Below are 16,445 nucleotides of genomic sequence, written 5' to 3'. Positions count from 1 at the left end.
TTGTAGCATAGTAGGTACATGGTAGTACTTGTGACACCTCTAGTCCCCATATATTTTGACCCATTAACTATGTGAGAGAAAGATACTCAGCCTCTTGGTCAGGCTGAATCAATTTATGTGTCTAACAAAATGGATGATGAATGTTGGAGAGGGAGAGCCATATAGCAGTTGGACCTCTTAGTGCACATTGTTTACAACTGCCAATTACATAGCTGGTTAGTATACTAGATTTTGATGTAAATAAGAATTCATTTTCTTCTCTTCTGGGGAAGAGGAAGGATAGCTGCAATGGTAAAAGCTCCTGAAACCAGCATTTCTAAGCCTCAGCATGATTGACATTTTGGGTCAGATAATTCTTTGTTGTGGGGCCTGACTTGTACATTACTTGAGAAGCTGAGGACAACCAGGAGAGTGTAGTTTCTTTTGATGCACCTGAAAGCTCAAAAAGAGTATTGACTTTAGAATGGACAGAAGGTTCATCTCAAATCTCCCTAACCAAATTCTGTAAGGTCAAATAAGTGATAAGGGATCAAAGAGTTAAGGAGTTGGAGGTAACAATTTAGAGAAGTGATGTAGTAAGGATATAGGAGGCTTAAACTTCAGAGTCTTTGTAACATAGGATTTGGGAAATCTAGGTGTAAGGGGGTGGGAAAGCCCGGCTTATATGGATTATCTATTGGACTTTATAATTTTTTACCATTTTTATTTGGAAACTTTTGTTCTTTAGTATTCCTGAATGTCATTTTATTTTCCTTTTCCAGGCTTCAGATGGCCATCTTTTTCTTTGAACATACCTTTGCCCTCTTCCTTAAGAACAGAGAAAGAGATCATAGTATCTATCTAGAACAAAAATTCTCAAAATAAGGTCTGCAGATTCCTGGGGGTTTGCATTAGTCTACTTAGGCTGCCATAACAGAATACCACAGACTTTGTGGCTTGAGAAAATAAATTTTGTTGTTTAATATTCTGAGCACCGGAAGTTCAATATTAAGGTGCTGGCAGTGTTGGTTTCTGGTGAAGCCTTTTCTTCCTGGTGTGCAGAAGACCACTGTGTCTTCTCATGGCCTTTCCTCTGTGAGTATATTCCTGGTGTTTCTTCATTTTCTTTTTTTTTTTTAAGGATTTTATTTATTATTTATTCATGATAGACATAGAGAGAGAGAGAGAGAGAGAGAGGCAGAGACACAGGCAGAGGGAGAAGCAGGCTCCATGCAGGGAGCCTGACATGGGACTCGATCCCGTGTCTCCAGGATCACGCCCTGGGCCGAAGGCAGGTGCTAAACCGCTGAGCCACCTAGGGATCCCCTGTTCCTTCATTTTCTGATAAGGACATTAATCCTGTTGGATTAAGGCCCCAAACTTATGATGTCAGTTAACCCTATCTCTTTAAAGGCCCTATCTTCAAATACACTCACATTGGGGTTAGGGTGTCAACATACAAATTTTGGGGACATAGAATTCAACCCATACCACGGTCCCAAGATCTTTTCATGGGATCTATGACATCCAAATGGTTTTGTTACTAATACTAAGATGTTATTTGCCATTTGTAATGTATAGATGTTTTCACTGAGGGTACAAAAATAATGGGAGGTAGCTTACCACAAATAATCTGGTAGCTTACCACAAATCAAGGCGGTGGTATTCGACTATATTTGTGATCATTATCTTCTTCAGTGATACATATTTTCAGTAAAGAAAAAAATAGGTTATTAAAGGGCTATTAAGTACTCTTAAATTTGCTCAGTTTTAATTTATAATATAATAAATATTGGTAACCTATATAAATTAAATCTCTTATCAGTCCTCTATAAGTTTTTAAATTTCTTTGTCTTTACTGATTGCTATGGCTAGGACTTTCAGTACTATAGTGAATAAAAGTGGTGAGAGAGGACATCCTTGTTTTGTTCTTGATCTTAGGGGAAAAGCTCTCAGGTTTTCACCATCAAGTAAGATGTTAGCTATGGGTTTTTCATATATGGCCTATATTGTATTGAGGTATGTTTCCTCTAAACCTACTTTGTTTAGAGTTTTTATCATGAATGAATGTTGTACTTTGTCAAATGCTTTTTCTGAATCTGTCGAGACGATCATATGGTTTTTATCCTTTCTCTTGTTAGTATGATGTATCATGGTGAACCTTTTTTTAATGTGTTGTTGAATTTGGCGTGGAGTCCTCAATAGTTTTTAAAAGTGTGAAGGAATCCTTAAACTAAAAAATTTGAAAACTGCTGATGTCAGGAGGAAAAGGAGGCCATTATGTATTACTAATTAAGAAAAAAAATTTGTTATTTAAGTAAATTTTCATTTTCTTTTTTCTTTTAAAGATTTTATTTATTTATTCATGAGAGACACAGAGAGAGAGAGAGAGAGAGAGGCAGAGACACAGGCAGAGGGAGAAGCAGGCCCCATTCAGGGAGCCTGATGTGGGACTCGATCCCGGGACTCCAGGACCAGGCCCTGGGCCAAAGGCAGGCGTTAAACCACTGAGCCACCCAGGGATCCCAAATTTTCATTTTCTAACCTTGGTTCATAAAGTAAGTAGATCTTCTATAATCAGAGAAAATAAATGTTTATTTAAGAAAGGTTGAATTTGGGATCCCTGGGTGGCGCAGCGGTTTGGCGCCTGCCTTTGGTCCAGGGCGCGATCCTGGAGACCCGGGATCGAATCCCACATCGGGCTCCCGGTGCATGGAGCCTGCTTCTCCCTCTGCCTGTGTCTCTGCTTCTCTCTCTCTCTCTGTGTGACTATCATAAATAAATTAAAAAAAATTAAAAAAAAAAAAAAAAGAAAGGTTGAATTTCTATATTTCTCTTTAATAAAAAAATAAAAACAAGAATATGCTTTTTAAATTCCCAGATGATTCACGCCTCTCTCTACTTCCTCTTTTGGTCTTGACTTCAGGGGAGAGGATGCAGGGCTAGTTTCTGTATCTCTGGCCCATTTGCTAGGGGTTTTGTTGATGGATGGTAGGTATGGTCCTTAGGAAATGAATGAAGAAACCAATATACACATATATAAAGTATTTAGTACTCAATATAGAGAATTTTGAACAGAATATTTTTCAAGGAAGTTAAAGTGACATTTCTCATAAGTGGATTTTGAGCTGATTCTTAGGACAGATCATGAATTGACAGAGAGGAAAGGTGGATGAAGGAGAGGAGATGTATAAAGCAGGAATTGGCAAACTTCTTCTGTCAAGGACCAGATATCTTAGGCATTGTTGGCCATGTAGCAACTGCTCAACTCAACTAGTGTAGTACAAAAGCAGCCCTAGACAGTAAGTAAACAAACATGACTATATTTCAACAAAATCTTATTTATGGACATTATCATACAGTTTTTTTGTGCTATGAAATATTCTCTTTTGGTTTTTTTTCAACCATTTAAAAAATGAAAACATTCTTGGCTCACAGGCCATAAAATAATAGGTGGTGGGCCTTGTTTAACCAGGAACCAGAGTTTGCCTGACCCCTGGTATGGAAGATCAGGAGGCTGGTCTTGGGCTGAAGGCTGGAAGATGGCTGTCATGATTTCAGGCAAAGGTGAAGAAAAAGTAGGACTATGTTAATGGGCATTCTGACTGGGGACTTATACATTTTGGGGGATCTTTTTAGGAAACTAACTTTTGGTTTGTTGATTTCCTCTTTTTACCTTTTCATTGATTTCTGCACTTTTATTATTTTTTCTTTTACTTCCTTTACATTTACTTTTGCTCTTTTTTCCCCTAGCTTCTTAAGATAGTCCCTTAAAGGAACTTTTACTCCCCCTAATATAAGCATTTAAAGCTATAAAATCCCTCTCTTCTAAACACTGCTTTTGCTATAATATAGCAAGTTTTTGTATAGTATATTTTTTTAAATCATCATTCCATTTGATGTATTTTCAAAAATCTTTTTTCTTTCCTTTAAAAAAAAATTTTTTTTTTTTTTTTTGCTTTGTAGATAATTGTAATTTTAAACATTTGGAGCTTGGGGTTTTTTTCCCCCCGAAATGTCTTATTGTTACTGATTTTTAATATAATTTCGGTGTGTTCAGGCAACATATTCTGATGTGTTCAATCCTTTAAAATTTATTTTGATTTATTAGCAGTCTCTCTTAGGCAAAGTACCACAAGCACTTGAAAAGAATATGTATTCTGCAGTTGTTGGGTGTAGTTTCTAAAAATATCAGTTAGGTCAAGGTGGTTGATAGTACTGTTGGAATTTTCTAAGTCTTTATTGATTTTTTTTTTTTAAAGAGATGCTTGCTTCTGTCAGTTGCTGAGGGAGAGGGATGCTAAAAATCTCCAACTGTAATGGGTATTTGTTTTTCTCTATTTAATTCATTCAGTTTTTGCCTCTTATATTTTTAAGCTCTGCCAGGATAATAGGCTAGGATAATAGGAAATCCTAAATGCCATGTCACACGAGTGAGAATTCTTTGTGCCAGCTATGGAGGGCGCTGCTGAGTGATGACTCGGGGTGTGACACTGTGAACATGAGGATATGGGAATGGGGTAGAAGGGGCATTGAGGAGGCAGAGCAGGGGTAGAGGTTAGGCCTGCTGTGGAGGTGCCTCAGATTTGGGTTGCTAACAAGTACAATGTGGAATGTGACGATGATTCTAAAAACCTGAACAAGATATTGGTCTGATAGACATGGAAGAGAAATAATTAACAGTGTTTAATGGAGTGGAAGATACGAAGTGCTGGGAGAGCTGCTTTCAGCAGTTCAGAGAACTAGGAAACTGGGCAAATGGAAGTGTGATTGCTGGTGATAGCGGTGTATTTAATTGCGACTTTGAGTGATAGTGATGAGTGTTCTCTCATTAAATGCTCCTTAGATTGTGGTGGTGCCTGGATATATAAATGTAGGCATTATGTAGGAATACAGAGAAGTCAGGATTAGTGAAAGAGGAGCAGAGGTTCTTTTTTAAAAGGTTTTATTTATTTTTATTTTATATCTCTCTGTGTCTATAGAGATAGTTGGATCAATAGAGGGAAGGGGGCAAGCATACTCCCTCCTGAGCACAGAGCCCAACTCAGGGCTCAATCTCAGGATCCTGAGATCATGATCTGAGCCAAAATCAAGAGCTGAATGATTAACCAGCTGAGCCACCCAGGCACCTGGAGCAGAGATTCTTTGTGCTGAGTTTTTATATTACACATACTATGAAATCATTCATTTCTGAAATCATTTTGGGATAAAGTTTTTATATGTGATCTTGGCTCAGACGTTACCCTCACATATTAACTGGCCTTAACCACTCCATTGAACATATAAAAGTAGCTCCCCTAGTAACTCTGCCTCAAAATATTCAGTTTTATTTACTGATCTTTTCCTCTCACTGGATGGAATGTGAGCTTTGAAGAGTGGGAACTTCATCTCTGTTGTTCATTGCCACACCCAAGCATGTGCTATAGTGCTTACCATGTATCAGGCTCTTAAATATGTGAAGATTGAATCAGTCTGCCTGTTCCAAAAGAAATGATGTGTACTGAGTAAAAGAAATAATAAAAAAATATTTTATAATCTGATTTTAAAATAACTTATAATGTGTATTACCTGTCTTTTGAAGTCATGAAGCTAGATGTTTGATTATTGTCTGCTCTCCCACCTGAAGCTACTATGCATGCTACTATGTGGAAAGTGATAGTTAAATGTAACTGTAGATTAGCACACCTCATTATGTGATTATAACTTTGCTTTCCAAAAAATGGAATTACTAGTTGAAACCTCTAGGCACATAAACAGGCCACTTTTCTATTTAAAAAGGTATTATGTAATTTAGAAATATCACAAAAAAGAAACAAATATCTAGATACAAGCATTTTTTTAAAGATTTATTTATTTATTTATTTATTTATTTATTTATTTATTACAAGGAGAGAGAGAGAGAGAGAGACAGGCAGAGGGAGAAGCAGGCTCCTTGCAGGGAGCCCAATGTGGGACTCGATCCCAGATCCCAGGATCAAGCCCTGAGCTGAAGGCAGACACTCAACTGCTGAGCCACCCAGACAGACGTCCCTAGATACAAGTATTTTTATCAGTTAACTTCAGTGGGTATCTATTCTTTTTGCTACCCTAGAGAGGTACAAAGAGGTAATTTGTCTTTGTCAGTTGATAGTGTGTGGAGTAAACTGAGCCCACACATAGAAAAATGTGTAATGCAAACACTCATAAAGTATATGTCAATTTGAACTGTTACCTAAAGTGATCCAACCTGTGTTTTGTAAAATGCCATCTTAGTACAGTGCCATCTTCGAACACATATAAAACCTGTACTGGGTTTAAAATCCTATCTGAGCATCCCACCATAGTGTTTTGGAGATTTAGAACTGCTTAGTTTTGATAGTCCTCAACAGCTGTCTTCCGATTCAGTAAAGTTGCTCTTTAAGAAAGAACTAAACACTTGTAGCTTAGGTGTTACATTTCATTTTTAGCTCTTTAAATGTGGACTCTCTCCAACATCCTGGTGTTTTCTCTCGCCTTGTAGCAAAAACAGAGAGATAAATTATATTGCAGAATGATGCCACAGAAATGGGCTTTCTCCGATTAGTAGAGACTAATCCAGCAGGTTTACTACTTTCAGCTTTCTTTTCTCCATGTGTTCTCACCTTCAAACCTGTGCCTTATCTCGTATACTAACAATCTAGTGCCCACCTCCCACCCCCACCCCGCCGCCATGCTAGTGATACTGTTCTTGGATTTGTTTAGAAGGGTATAAATAATGTCCTTTGACCAGTTTAATGATCCTCATTGTCCTTAAGCTTTTAACTGCATTACCATTGTTGAATTGGAATAGATTCATTAATAACATAAATTAACCTTTTAAAATGTTGTGTACCTACTCTGTGCAAGTTAAAAAACATCCAGTCTTGGGAGGGAGTAACAATAAGCAGAGAATCACACAAATATGTTAATATATTTTGAAAAATGCTATGAAGGAAAAGTAGAAAGTGCTATGAAAGTATAAGGAAGGGCTGATTTAGATTACTATGGTCAGAGAAGTAGAGTTTTAGCTGAAGTTTGGACAGGGACTAGGAATTGGGCAGGTGAAGAAAATAGGAGATTATTTGCAACAAAGAATATATTCTAGCAAAGGCCTTGGAGTGAGAAAGAAGACTGGGAAATAGGCAGGAGCTGAGAAAGGACCAATACTGCTAAAGCATAGCATGCTACATATGGGAAGAATGGCTATGGCATGGTTTGGTATTTTATTATAAGTGAAATAAAACCTCATGGAAGGGACATAAGCAGGAATAGGATATCAGATTTGTATATATGTGGTTGATGACTTATTTTTGAAATAGGCAAGATAGAGTACAATATAGGATGGCAGCATTTGGGTGAGTGTGAAGGTATCTTTAAAAAAAAAAATAAGGAATAGCCAAAGAAAAGGAATATAGAGGAGTTTAGTTTGGAACTTCTTAATAAATAGGCAGATGCTTGCAGATGTGGAGCTTAACATACAGCATAAATATAGTAGGAGCATTCTTTTGAGAATAACTTGTATCCAAAATAGATATGTTTATACAACATTCAGAATTAGTAGTTTTGAAATCCAGTAGTCTGGACTTTTCAGTGTTTATCTCTTTAATGTACATGTAATGGAGGCTGTAGGAACCGTTAATATTTTAGATTTAGTAGTTGATATACAGGCACTTAAACACACAATTTTGGTTTTAAGGTTATAATCTGGCTTTCTTAAAAAGAGGGGGGACAAGAAATAGAAGTAGTGATTCAACAAAATACTTTGAATTGATGTTTTACTGTACTGTTTACATTTATTTTATCTCTACAACTTTGAATTTAAGCATCAGTATTTCCCTGGAAGCCAAATGAAAATTAAAAACAAAAAGCCATATGAAGATACATAAAATTTCCTGAATATGTATTACTGAAATAAATAAAGAAATGCAAGATATCCAAGTCTGGAAAAAACCAAAGGAAAATGTGATGGCTGCCATCATTTATGAGAGAAGTGGCTGCCAAGCAGAAGAGATATTAAACTTACCTGGCTATGGTTTGTTAATCACTTCGCAGTGTTTACCACGTGCCAGCCATTGTTTTAAACTACTTAAAAGTACTCCATGTTTACTCTCCTGACAACTTTGGGATAGGCACAAAGTTCTGCTTTTTTGTAGAGCAGGAAACTAAGAGGCACAGAGAGGTGAAGATCAGAAAGTTAGTGATGGTAGAGTTGAGTTCCAGAATCCATACTTGTAACCATAATGAAATATACATCAGTTATAAGAAGGGAATGTGGTTGCCTATAGGCAGATGTGGATAGCTAAAGCTCAGTTAATTTATTTCAGTGCAACAAAAAGAAGAAAAAAATAAATAAAAATAATTAGAATTTATTTCAGTGGTGTGAGGTTTTATTCTATCAGTATACTCAATTTACTAATCCATTCTATTATTGTTGAGCATTTGGGTTCTTACCATTTTTTGCTCTCATAAACAATGCTGGCATGAACATCTTTCATCATACCTCTTGTCCATGTGTACAAAGAATTTCCTCGGGGTCACAGTTCTCTTAAATATTGGTCCCCTCAGAATTCTTGCTACTTACAAATCTTATTCTTATAAATCTTACAAGATTTATTTTCCTGGCTGGAGTTCCCTGGAGCTCGTGCTTTTACCACAGAACAACGGTTTCCATATCTTTCCAACATAATACATTGTCTTCTAAAAACACCATGAATTTACCCACATTTTTTAACACATCCAAAAATTGTATGAAGAGGTGGTTTTTTTCTGGAGAGAGATTATAAGGTTTTCATAAAAGCATTTTGTAATCATAAGAACAATGAAATCAGCCTTCTAAAAATCAAAGATTAATAAGGAAAAATAATTAAATATTGCCATTATATTAAAAAATAGTTTTATCTTTAAAGTCTTTTCTTAGGCCTCCTTAATACTAAGATAGTATTAAGAAAAAGACAGATAACTATTGAAGGAGTTAAATAAACTTTAAATATTTTAAAATTATTTTTTAACAATATGGCTGGTTTAATTTCAAATTTTATTCAGATTTTTTTTGCCTTTGATTTGGAGAGCATGACCCTTATTAACATGGTCAGGATGGACAGCCCTGTGGCTTAGCAGTTTAGCGCTGCCGCCTTCCCAGGACGTGATCCTGGAGACCCTGGATCGAGTCCCATGTCAGGCTCCCTGTGTGGAGCCTGCTTCTCCCTCTGCCTGTGTCTGTGCACCCCCCCTCTCTCTTTGTGTCTCTAATAAATAAATAAAATCTTAAAAAAAAAAAAAAAAACATGGTCAGGAGGAGGAGGGTTGGTAGCATCATTCTTTCGTTCTTCTGTGAAAACCTTACAGTGTCTCTTAAGGAAAAAAAAAGATTTCACACAAAATTTTAGGTGCCACCTTCCGTCTTAAATTTTATTTGGGGTACAACTAATAAGAGCAGAGAAGTTACTATGGAATCTTAACTCTGTGTAAACCAAAGTAATTTCTAATTGCCACTAGTGTTAATTGTTTATTTATAATGACTCACTACAGAATGGCAGCATAGCTAACCTAAGCTAGTCCCACCACACCCAGATTTTGGTTAACATTATCCCTTTCTCTCCTCATCAAAAAGTACATCATAAAGAAGAAGAGTTAAAGTCATGTTGTAATAGTAATAACCTTGAATCTGCACTAATTTTATGGAAGTAATGAATGTACAAACATTTTAATTTTAAGTGTTATTAGTAACACATTATTTTCATTACACTAAACAGTTATGGTCTACTGCTTTTAGAGATTTGAAAGTTTCCTGTACTTTTTCACAGAGAAAAGAACAGACCACAGCTTCTTTTGATACTCTTCTCATCATAAGGCAGCAGTTGCTAACAGAAGGTGGATTTTTTTCTGTTTTCCCAGTCAGAATCCATGGTATCAGCTAATGTGTATGAAGAGACGTTCCCTTTATCTAAAGCTGGTCCTTTTTAGAAATTTCCAAATAACTATTGTATAGGCCTTACTGCCTGTTGTTTAGTTCTTTTTCTGTCATATCATTCATTATGTTATTGAGTAATTTCAGTGGCTAATTGGTTCTTGAGAATGTCAGGATGGTGGATTTTAAAATTGGCAGAAAGATTAAGATGTTAATAACATACATGAAGGAAAACTTTAAAAAGATTATGAAAAACAGGATTATTGAAAATAAACAAAATATTACCAATAATAATATAGTATTTGATCCCAGGTAAAAGTGGTAGGTTGAGCACAAATTAATATTGTTCCTTCCTCAAACCAGAGTTTAGTTAAACAACAACAAAAATAAAGTCTGAGCAGCCTGGGTGGCTCAGTGGTTTACCGCTGACTTCGGCCCAGGGCATGATCCTGGGGACCCGAAATCGAGTCCCACGTCGGGCTCCCTGCACAGAGCCTGCCTCTCCCTCTGCCTGTCTCTGCCTCTCTCTCTCTCTGTTTCTCATGAATAAACAAATAAATAAAATCTTAAAAAACAAACAAACAAAAATAAAGTCAATAAGAGTTGTAGTTGGATTATTTTTAGTCATAAATCCAGAGATGTAGAAGAATTGAAGAAAAATAGGGTAAAATTTTCAAGGGAAAATTCTGGTGGGAACCAGGTTTCTCACATCAGTATTTGCATCCTAACAAAGAGTTTGCCCAGGTTGTCCTGTAGTGAAGGTCACAATCAATAGCCCCATGTACTTAATTAGAGCTTTAGATAAGCTTTTTTGTTTCCAAAGATCCAAATATCATGAAGCATCTAAGAAAAGCACCTACTATGAATAACAGAAACCAAAGTAAACAAATCAAGAATACAAAAGAACTTGCTGAAAACAGACTATACAGCCAAGGAAATGTTATGTATACATTCACACACATACACATCCAGTTATATATAGATATATATGAATATACACACACATACATATACCATATGTGTGTATAACATATCTTCAGCGAGATGGGATGCTACATCCATAAAGCAAGAATAAGATACTTTAAAAAGAGCATTCAGAAAACAATTCCTATAAATTAAGAATATGAAGCAGAAAAAAATTCAATAGAAGTATTGGATAACAAAGATTCAGATGCAATGAAACACCGGGACACCTGCACCCCAATGTTTCTAGCAACAATGTCCACAATAGCCAAACTGTGGAAGGAGCCTCGGTGTCCATCGAAAGATGAATGGATAAAGAAGATGTGGTTTATGTATACAATGGAATATTACTCAGCCATTAGAAACGACAAATACCCACCATTTGCTTCAACGTGGATGGAACTGGAGGGTATTATGCTGAGTGCAGTAAGTCAATTGGAGAAGGACAAACAGTGTATGTTCTCATTCATTTGGGGAATATAAATAATAGTGAAAGGGAATATAAAGGAAGGGAGAAGAAATGTGTGGGAAATATCAGGAAGGGAGACAGAACATAAAGACTCCTAACTCTGGGAAACGAACTAGGGGTGGTGGAAGGGGAGGAGGGCGGGGGGTGGGGGGGAATGGGTGACGGGCACTGAGGGGGACACTTGACGGGATGAGCACTGGGTGTTATTCTGTATGTTGGTAAATTGAACACCAATAAAAATTAATTTATTAAAAAAAGTATTGGATAATGAATTGAGGATAATTGTTTAGAAAGTAGAGTAAAAAGGGAAAGAAATGATAAGCAGAAGATTGAAGAAAATAAAAAGATGAATCTAGAAGAGTCAGCTTACTAGTGTTAAGAGTTCTAAAAAGAGAGAACAGAATAAATGAAGGGAAAGAAAAAAATAAATAGTATAATCCAAGAAAATTTCCCAGAACAAAAGTGTTTGTTGGGTGCCCAGCATAAAGGAAGAAAAGAGATCAATACCAGTTCAAGAAATAGGATATCCACATAGTCAACTAAGACTCGGTCTCTGTAATATTCAGGGAAATTCAAATTGAAATGAAATCCCATTTTTATCCATTAGACTGGTTAAAAAATAAAGTCTGATGATATCAGGTGTTGGAAAGAATATGGGGGAGATGGTTTGTATACATTACTAGTGGGAGTGAGTATGAAACAACCATTTTGGCAAGCAATTTGACAAATGGTGAGTAAAGTGGAAGATATGTAGCTACTGTAACTCAGAAATTCCACTTCTGAGTATTGCCATTAGAAATTCTTACACTCGGATGCCTGAGTGGCTCAGTGGTTGAGCATCTGCCTTTGGCTCAGGGCATGATCCCGGGATCCGGGATTGAGTCCCACATTGGGCTCCTTGTGGGGAACCTGCTTCTCCCTCTGCTTCTGTCTCTGCCTCTCTCTGTGTGTCTATCATGAATAAATAGATACAATTAAAAAAAATTCTTATACTTAAAATTGAGGTGGTTGCATTAGCCAGAACTTGTGCCAGAATCCAACATCAGAATCAGGTAATGAAGACAGAAAGGCCTTACAGGAGAGGAAAATTGGAACCAGTAAATTGAAAGCCTTCAAGCATGCCCAGTAATCTAATCATGGGGGTCTAGTAGGAGTCTGTACTGTCATATTAGATCTCCTACTCTGGATTCCTCTGGATTAGGGTAGGGGTGGTGAGGAAAGGCTTAAAATGCTGAGCTTTAGATGGCATAGATAATTACATAGTAATCACTGATGTATAGAATATTTGAATCACTGTATTGTACACCTGAAACTAATATGACACTGTATGTCAACTATACTGGAATTAAAATTAAATGAAAAAAATCACTAGAGAAGTACATTTTATTTTTTATTTTTTCAAACATTATATTTGAAAGAGAGAGAGTAACCACGAGTGGTGGGGAGGGGGTGGAGAAGCAGGCTGATCCCAGGGCCCCAAGATCATAATCTGAGCTGAAGGCAGGCCCTTAAACAACTGAGCCACCCAGGCACCCCAAGGAGAGATAAAATTTAAGAGAGCTCACTGATTTCACAGTAATAACCAAACATCAGATTATCAAAACTGTCTGTTTTCTCGGTATTTCTTCATATTCCTCCTGTCTTCTTAGGTTCTCTGTGTCACCTATCTCCTGGTTCCATATTTTTTACTTCTCATTGCGTACATATCTTTTTTTTGTACATATATTTTTTGAAAATGGATTTATCTTGTGCTTTTCCATCTTCTTACAGTCTGTAAACGACTGTGCTTAGCCTCCCTCTTAGCGTTTCTCTCACCCTCCCTCACATGGTTCACCATGAATTCATCAGGACCCTAAATCATCTGGCTTCAGTTACTGCCTGGTTTTGAAGAAGTACCCATAAAAAAATCTCAGGTTTTACAGAAGAGAGTGGCATCATGTGGCAAAGACTATACCCACAGGATTAAGTATGCAAGTGATTTGGGGTGTTGCTCTTCCTTGGAAGCCAAATAATGACAGAACCTAGGTTTATGGATGACTGTGAACAGTGCCATCTTTGCTGATAGTCAGTTGCTATTTACCAGTTCCTACACACATTTACTTAGAGAAAATTTAATGATAAAGTTCTTCAAAATGAAAGAACACACAAAATAATATCAGGAGGTTTGAAATGAATTGTTTCATTCAAGAAAATGTTCTAGGGCGCTGTATTATAAATGCAAATAAACTAGACATATAAAGTGAGAAAAATTCAAATATAATGTAAATTGGGCTAATCTAACTATGAAACCTTTTTAATGGTTTTAACTATAAGTCAATATGAAAAACTAGTTCAGGGACACCTGGGTGAGCGTTGAGTGTGCCTGCCTTCCGCCAAGGATGTGATCCTGGAGTTCTGGGATCGAGTCCCACATTGGGCTGTCTGCATGGAGCCTGCTTCTCTCTCTGCCTATGCCTCTGCCTCTCTGTGTCTCTCATGAATAAATAAATAAAATCTTTAAAAAACAGAAAAAAGAAAAACTAGTTTCAAGTTTCTTTGAGTTTTTGAATTGTAGGTTTAAATAAAAAAAAAAATCTTGAAACTATAAAAAGCAGTTAGTTTAGAGAGACTAGAAGAGGTAAATACTTTTGAATCCAGGTGATTGGATCGCTCCATTTTGTAACATTAAACATTTTACTTTAATATGGAATTCAGCATTGGGGGAAATCATGATTTATGGAAAACAGTTTTTATGCGGAAAGAAAAAGCCCAAAACAAGCATTAAAAAAAAAAACTATTACAAATGTAAAACAAAAGAAAAATAGATTTGTACTTATTGGTAGTGTAATGTACTAGATATATGTAAAATAAACCACTAATTTTATTTTTGAATATATGATTTAATTTAGGAGGAGAATTGAATCTTGGTGAATTCATGAAAGTATTCAATCCCTCTGTTTTTGAGGGGGTCTTTTTTAGTTTCAGCAATATTATAAAGAAAATTTTTAAAATTTTGTTTATTTATTTTGAAAGAGAAGGGTGCAAGTGGGGGGAGGGGCATAGGGAGAAGGAGGAGGCTGACTCCCACTGAGGCTGTACAGGGAGCCCCATGTAAGGGCTTGATCTCAGGACCCTCAAATCAAGACCTGAGTCAGAATCAAGGGTCGGGCACTTAACTGCCTGAGCCACCCAGGTGCCCCAGCAATGTTAGAAAATTTAAGTGTATAGGTCTTGTATATCTTTTGTTAAATTAATTCCTAAGTATTCTATGTTTTTGATATATTACAAATTTGTTTTGCATTTTATTTTCCATTTATGATTGTATAGAATGAATAGAATTTGTAAACTCACCTTATATCCTATAACTTTGCCAAGTTACATATTAATCCTATTAATCAGATTCCTTAGAATTATGTACCTAAAAATGATTTTAAGTGAACAAAGACAATTTTAGTTCTTCTTCTCTGAATTTCCTTTTATTTCTCTTACAGCGCTGACTAGGACCTTCAGTACATCCATTATAATAATGAACTGGCTATAGGGTGCCTGACTGGCTCTCTCAGTTGAGCATGCAACTCTTGATCTTGGGGTTGTGGGTTTGGGCCCCACATTGGGATTGAAATTACTTAAAAATAAAATTAAAAAAAATAATGAAGTAGCTAGAGTGAACATTCTAGCCTTATTCCTAAAATTAGAAACTCCCAATATTTCACCATTATATAAAAACTAGATGTAGATTTTTCATTCATCCTCTTGATTATCATATTAAGGGAGTTACCTTGGGCAGCCCTGGTGGCTCAGCGGTTTAGCACCGCTTTCAGCCCAGGGCCTGATCTTGGAGACCCAGGATCAAGTCCCACGTCAGGCTCCCTGCATGGAGCCTGCTTCTCCCTCTGCCTGTGTCTCTGCCTCTCTCTTTCTCTCTGTGTCTCTCATGAAATAACAAATAAAATCTTAAAAAATAATAAATTCTTTAATTCTTAGCTTGCTGAGAATTTTATCATGAATAGGTACTGATTTTTGTCAGATTTTTTTCTGTATCTGTTGCAATGTTTATATCTTTTTATTCTGTTAACATGGTAAATTACATTAACTGATATTTGAATTTTAAACCAAACTTCTATTTCTTGGATAAACCACAATGATCAAGGTATATTATCCTTCTTATATATTGCTGGGTTCAATTTATTGTTTTGCATCTGTATTCATGAGGCTGATTTTCTTTTCTAGTAATATCTTTGTCAAGTTTTGGAGTTAGGGATTTGCTTATTTAATAAAACAAGTTGGAGAGTATCTCTTTTCTGTTTTCTAGAAAGTATGTAAGATTCTTATGATTACTTCGTTAAATGTTTGAGATAGCCCACCAGTGAAGCCATCTGGGGCTAGAGTTTTGTTTTTGTGGTATTTTGTATTTTGTTTTTGTTATAATTATGAAATAGTTTCTTTAATAGATAGCATTCCATTTATTTCCGTAGTCATTTTGGTAATTTTAAGGGATTTTTCATTTTATCTCAGTTACTGGATTGATTTGCATTATATAGTTTAAAACATTATATTTGTAGTATCAGAAGTGATATTTCTCCTATATTGATAATTTGTGTTGCCTTTTGGTTTTCTTGTACAGTCTTGCCAGAGTATTAATGATTGTTTTAATCTTTTAAACTGTTGGTTTTAATTTGTTTGAATTGTCTTGAGTTTGGATTATTATTTTGACTTCACCAACTTCTTTTTGTGCCATCTTACATCTCCTATTAGCTAATAATAGTAGATTCAGCCTATTCAGTGAATTTGACAATTTTTATACTGAACTATCTAACTCTTGAATTTTCATTTATTTCTTTTTTTCCCATTTACTGCCAATATTTCTCATCTGCTCACTCATCAAAATATCTTGAACATGCTTGTTTGTATTAACTGTTTTAATATCCTTGTCAGTTAATTCAAACATCTAGATCATCTTGTAATAGGATTTTTCTCCTGATTTTCAGTTAAAAATTTTAACTTCTTAGCATATTTAGAAATTTTTTTATTGCGTCCTAGATTTTGTTGATGATATTTTAGATTGTTTTTTTTAGAAATTGTGTTGGTTTTTAAATTTTTTTTAATTTTTATTTATTTATGATAGTCACACACACAGAGAGAGAGAGAGAG

The 16,445-nt window shown here is 35.8% G+C and overlaps 1 protein-coding gene across 22 annotated transcripts in view; it reads left to right on the top strand.

The window, feature by feature from the left end:
* Nucleotides 1–16,445, top strand: part of NCOA1 (nuclear receptor coactivator 1) — a 241,938-nt gene that overhangs the window by 118,268 nt on the left and 107,225 nt on the right. The window lies entirely within an intron of this gene.

The sequence above is a fragment of the Vulpes vulpes genome, chromosome 8 (genome assembly GCF_048418805.1).
Source record: "Vulpes vulpes isolate BD-2025 chromosome 8, VulVul3, whole genome shotgun sequence".
Classification (NCBI taxonomy): domain Eukaryota; kingdom Metazoa; phylum Chordata; class Mammalia; order Carnivora; family Canidae; genus Vulpes; species Vulpes vulpes.
This window is presented reverse-complemented; position numbering and strand designations above follow the sequence as displayed.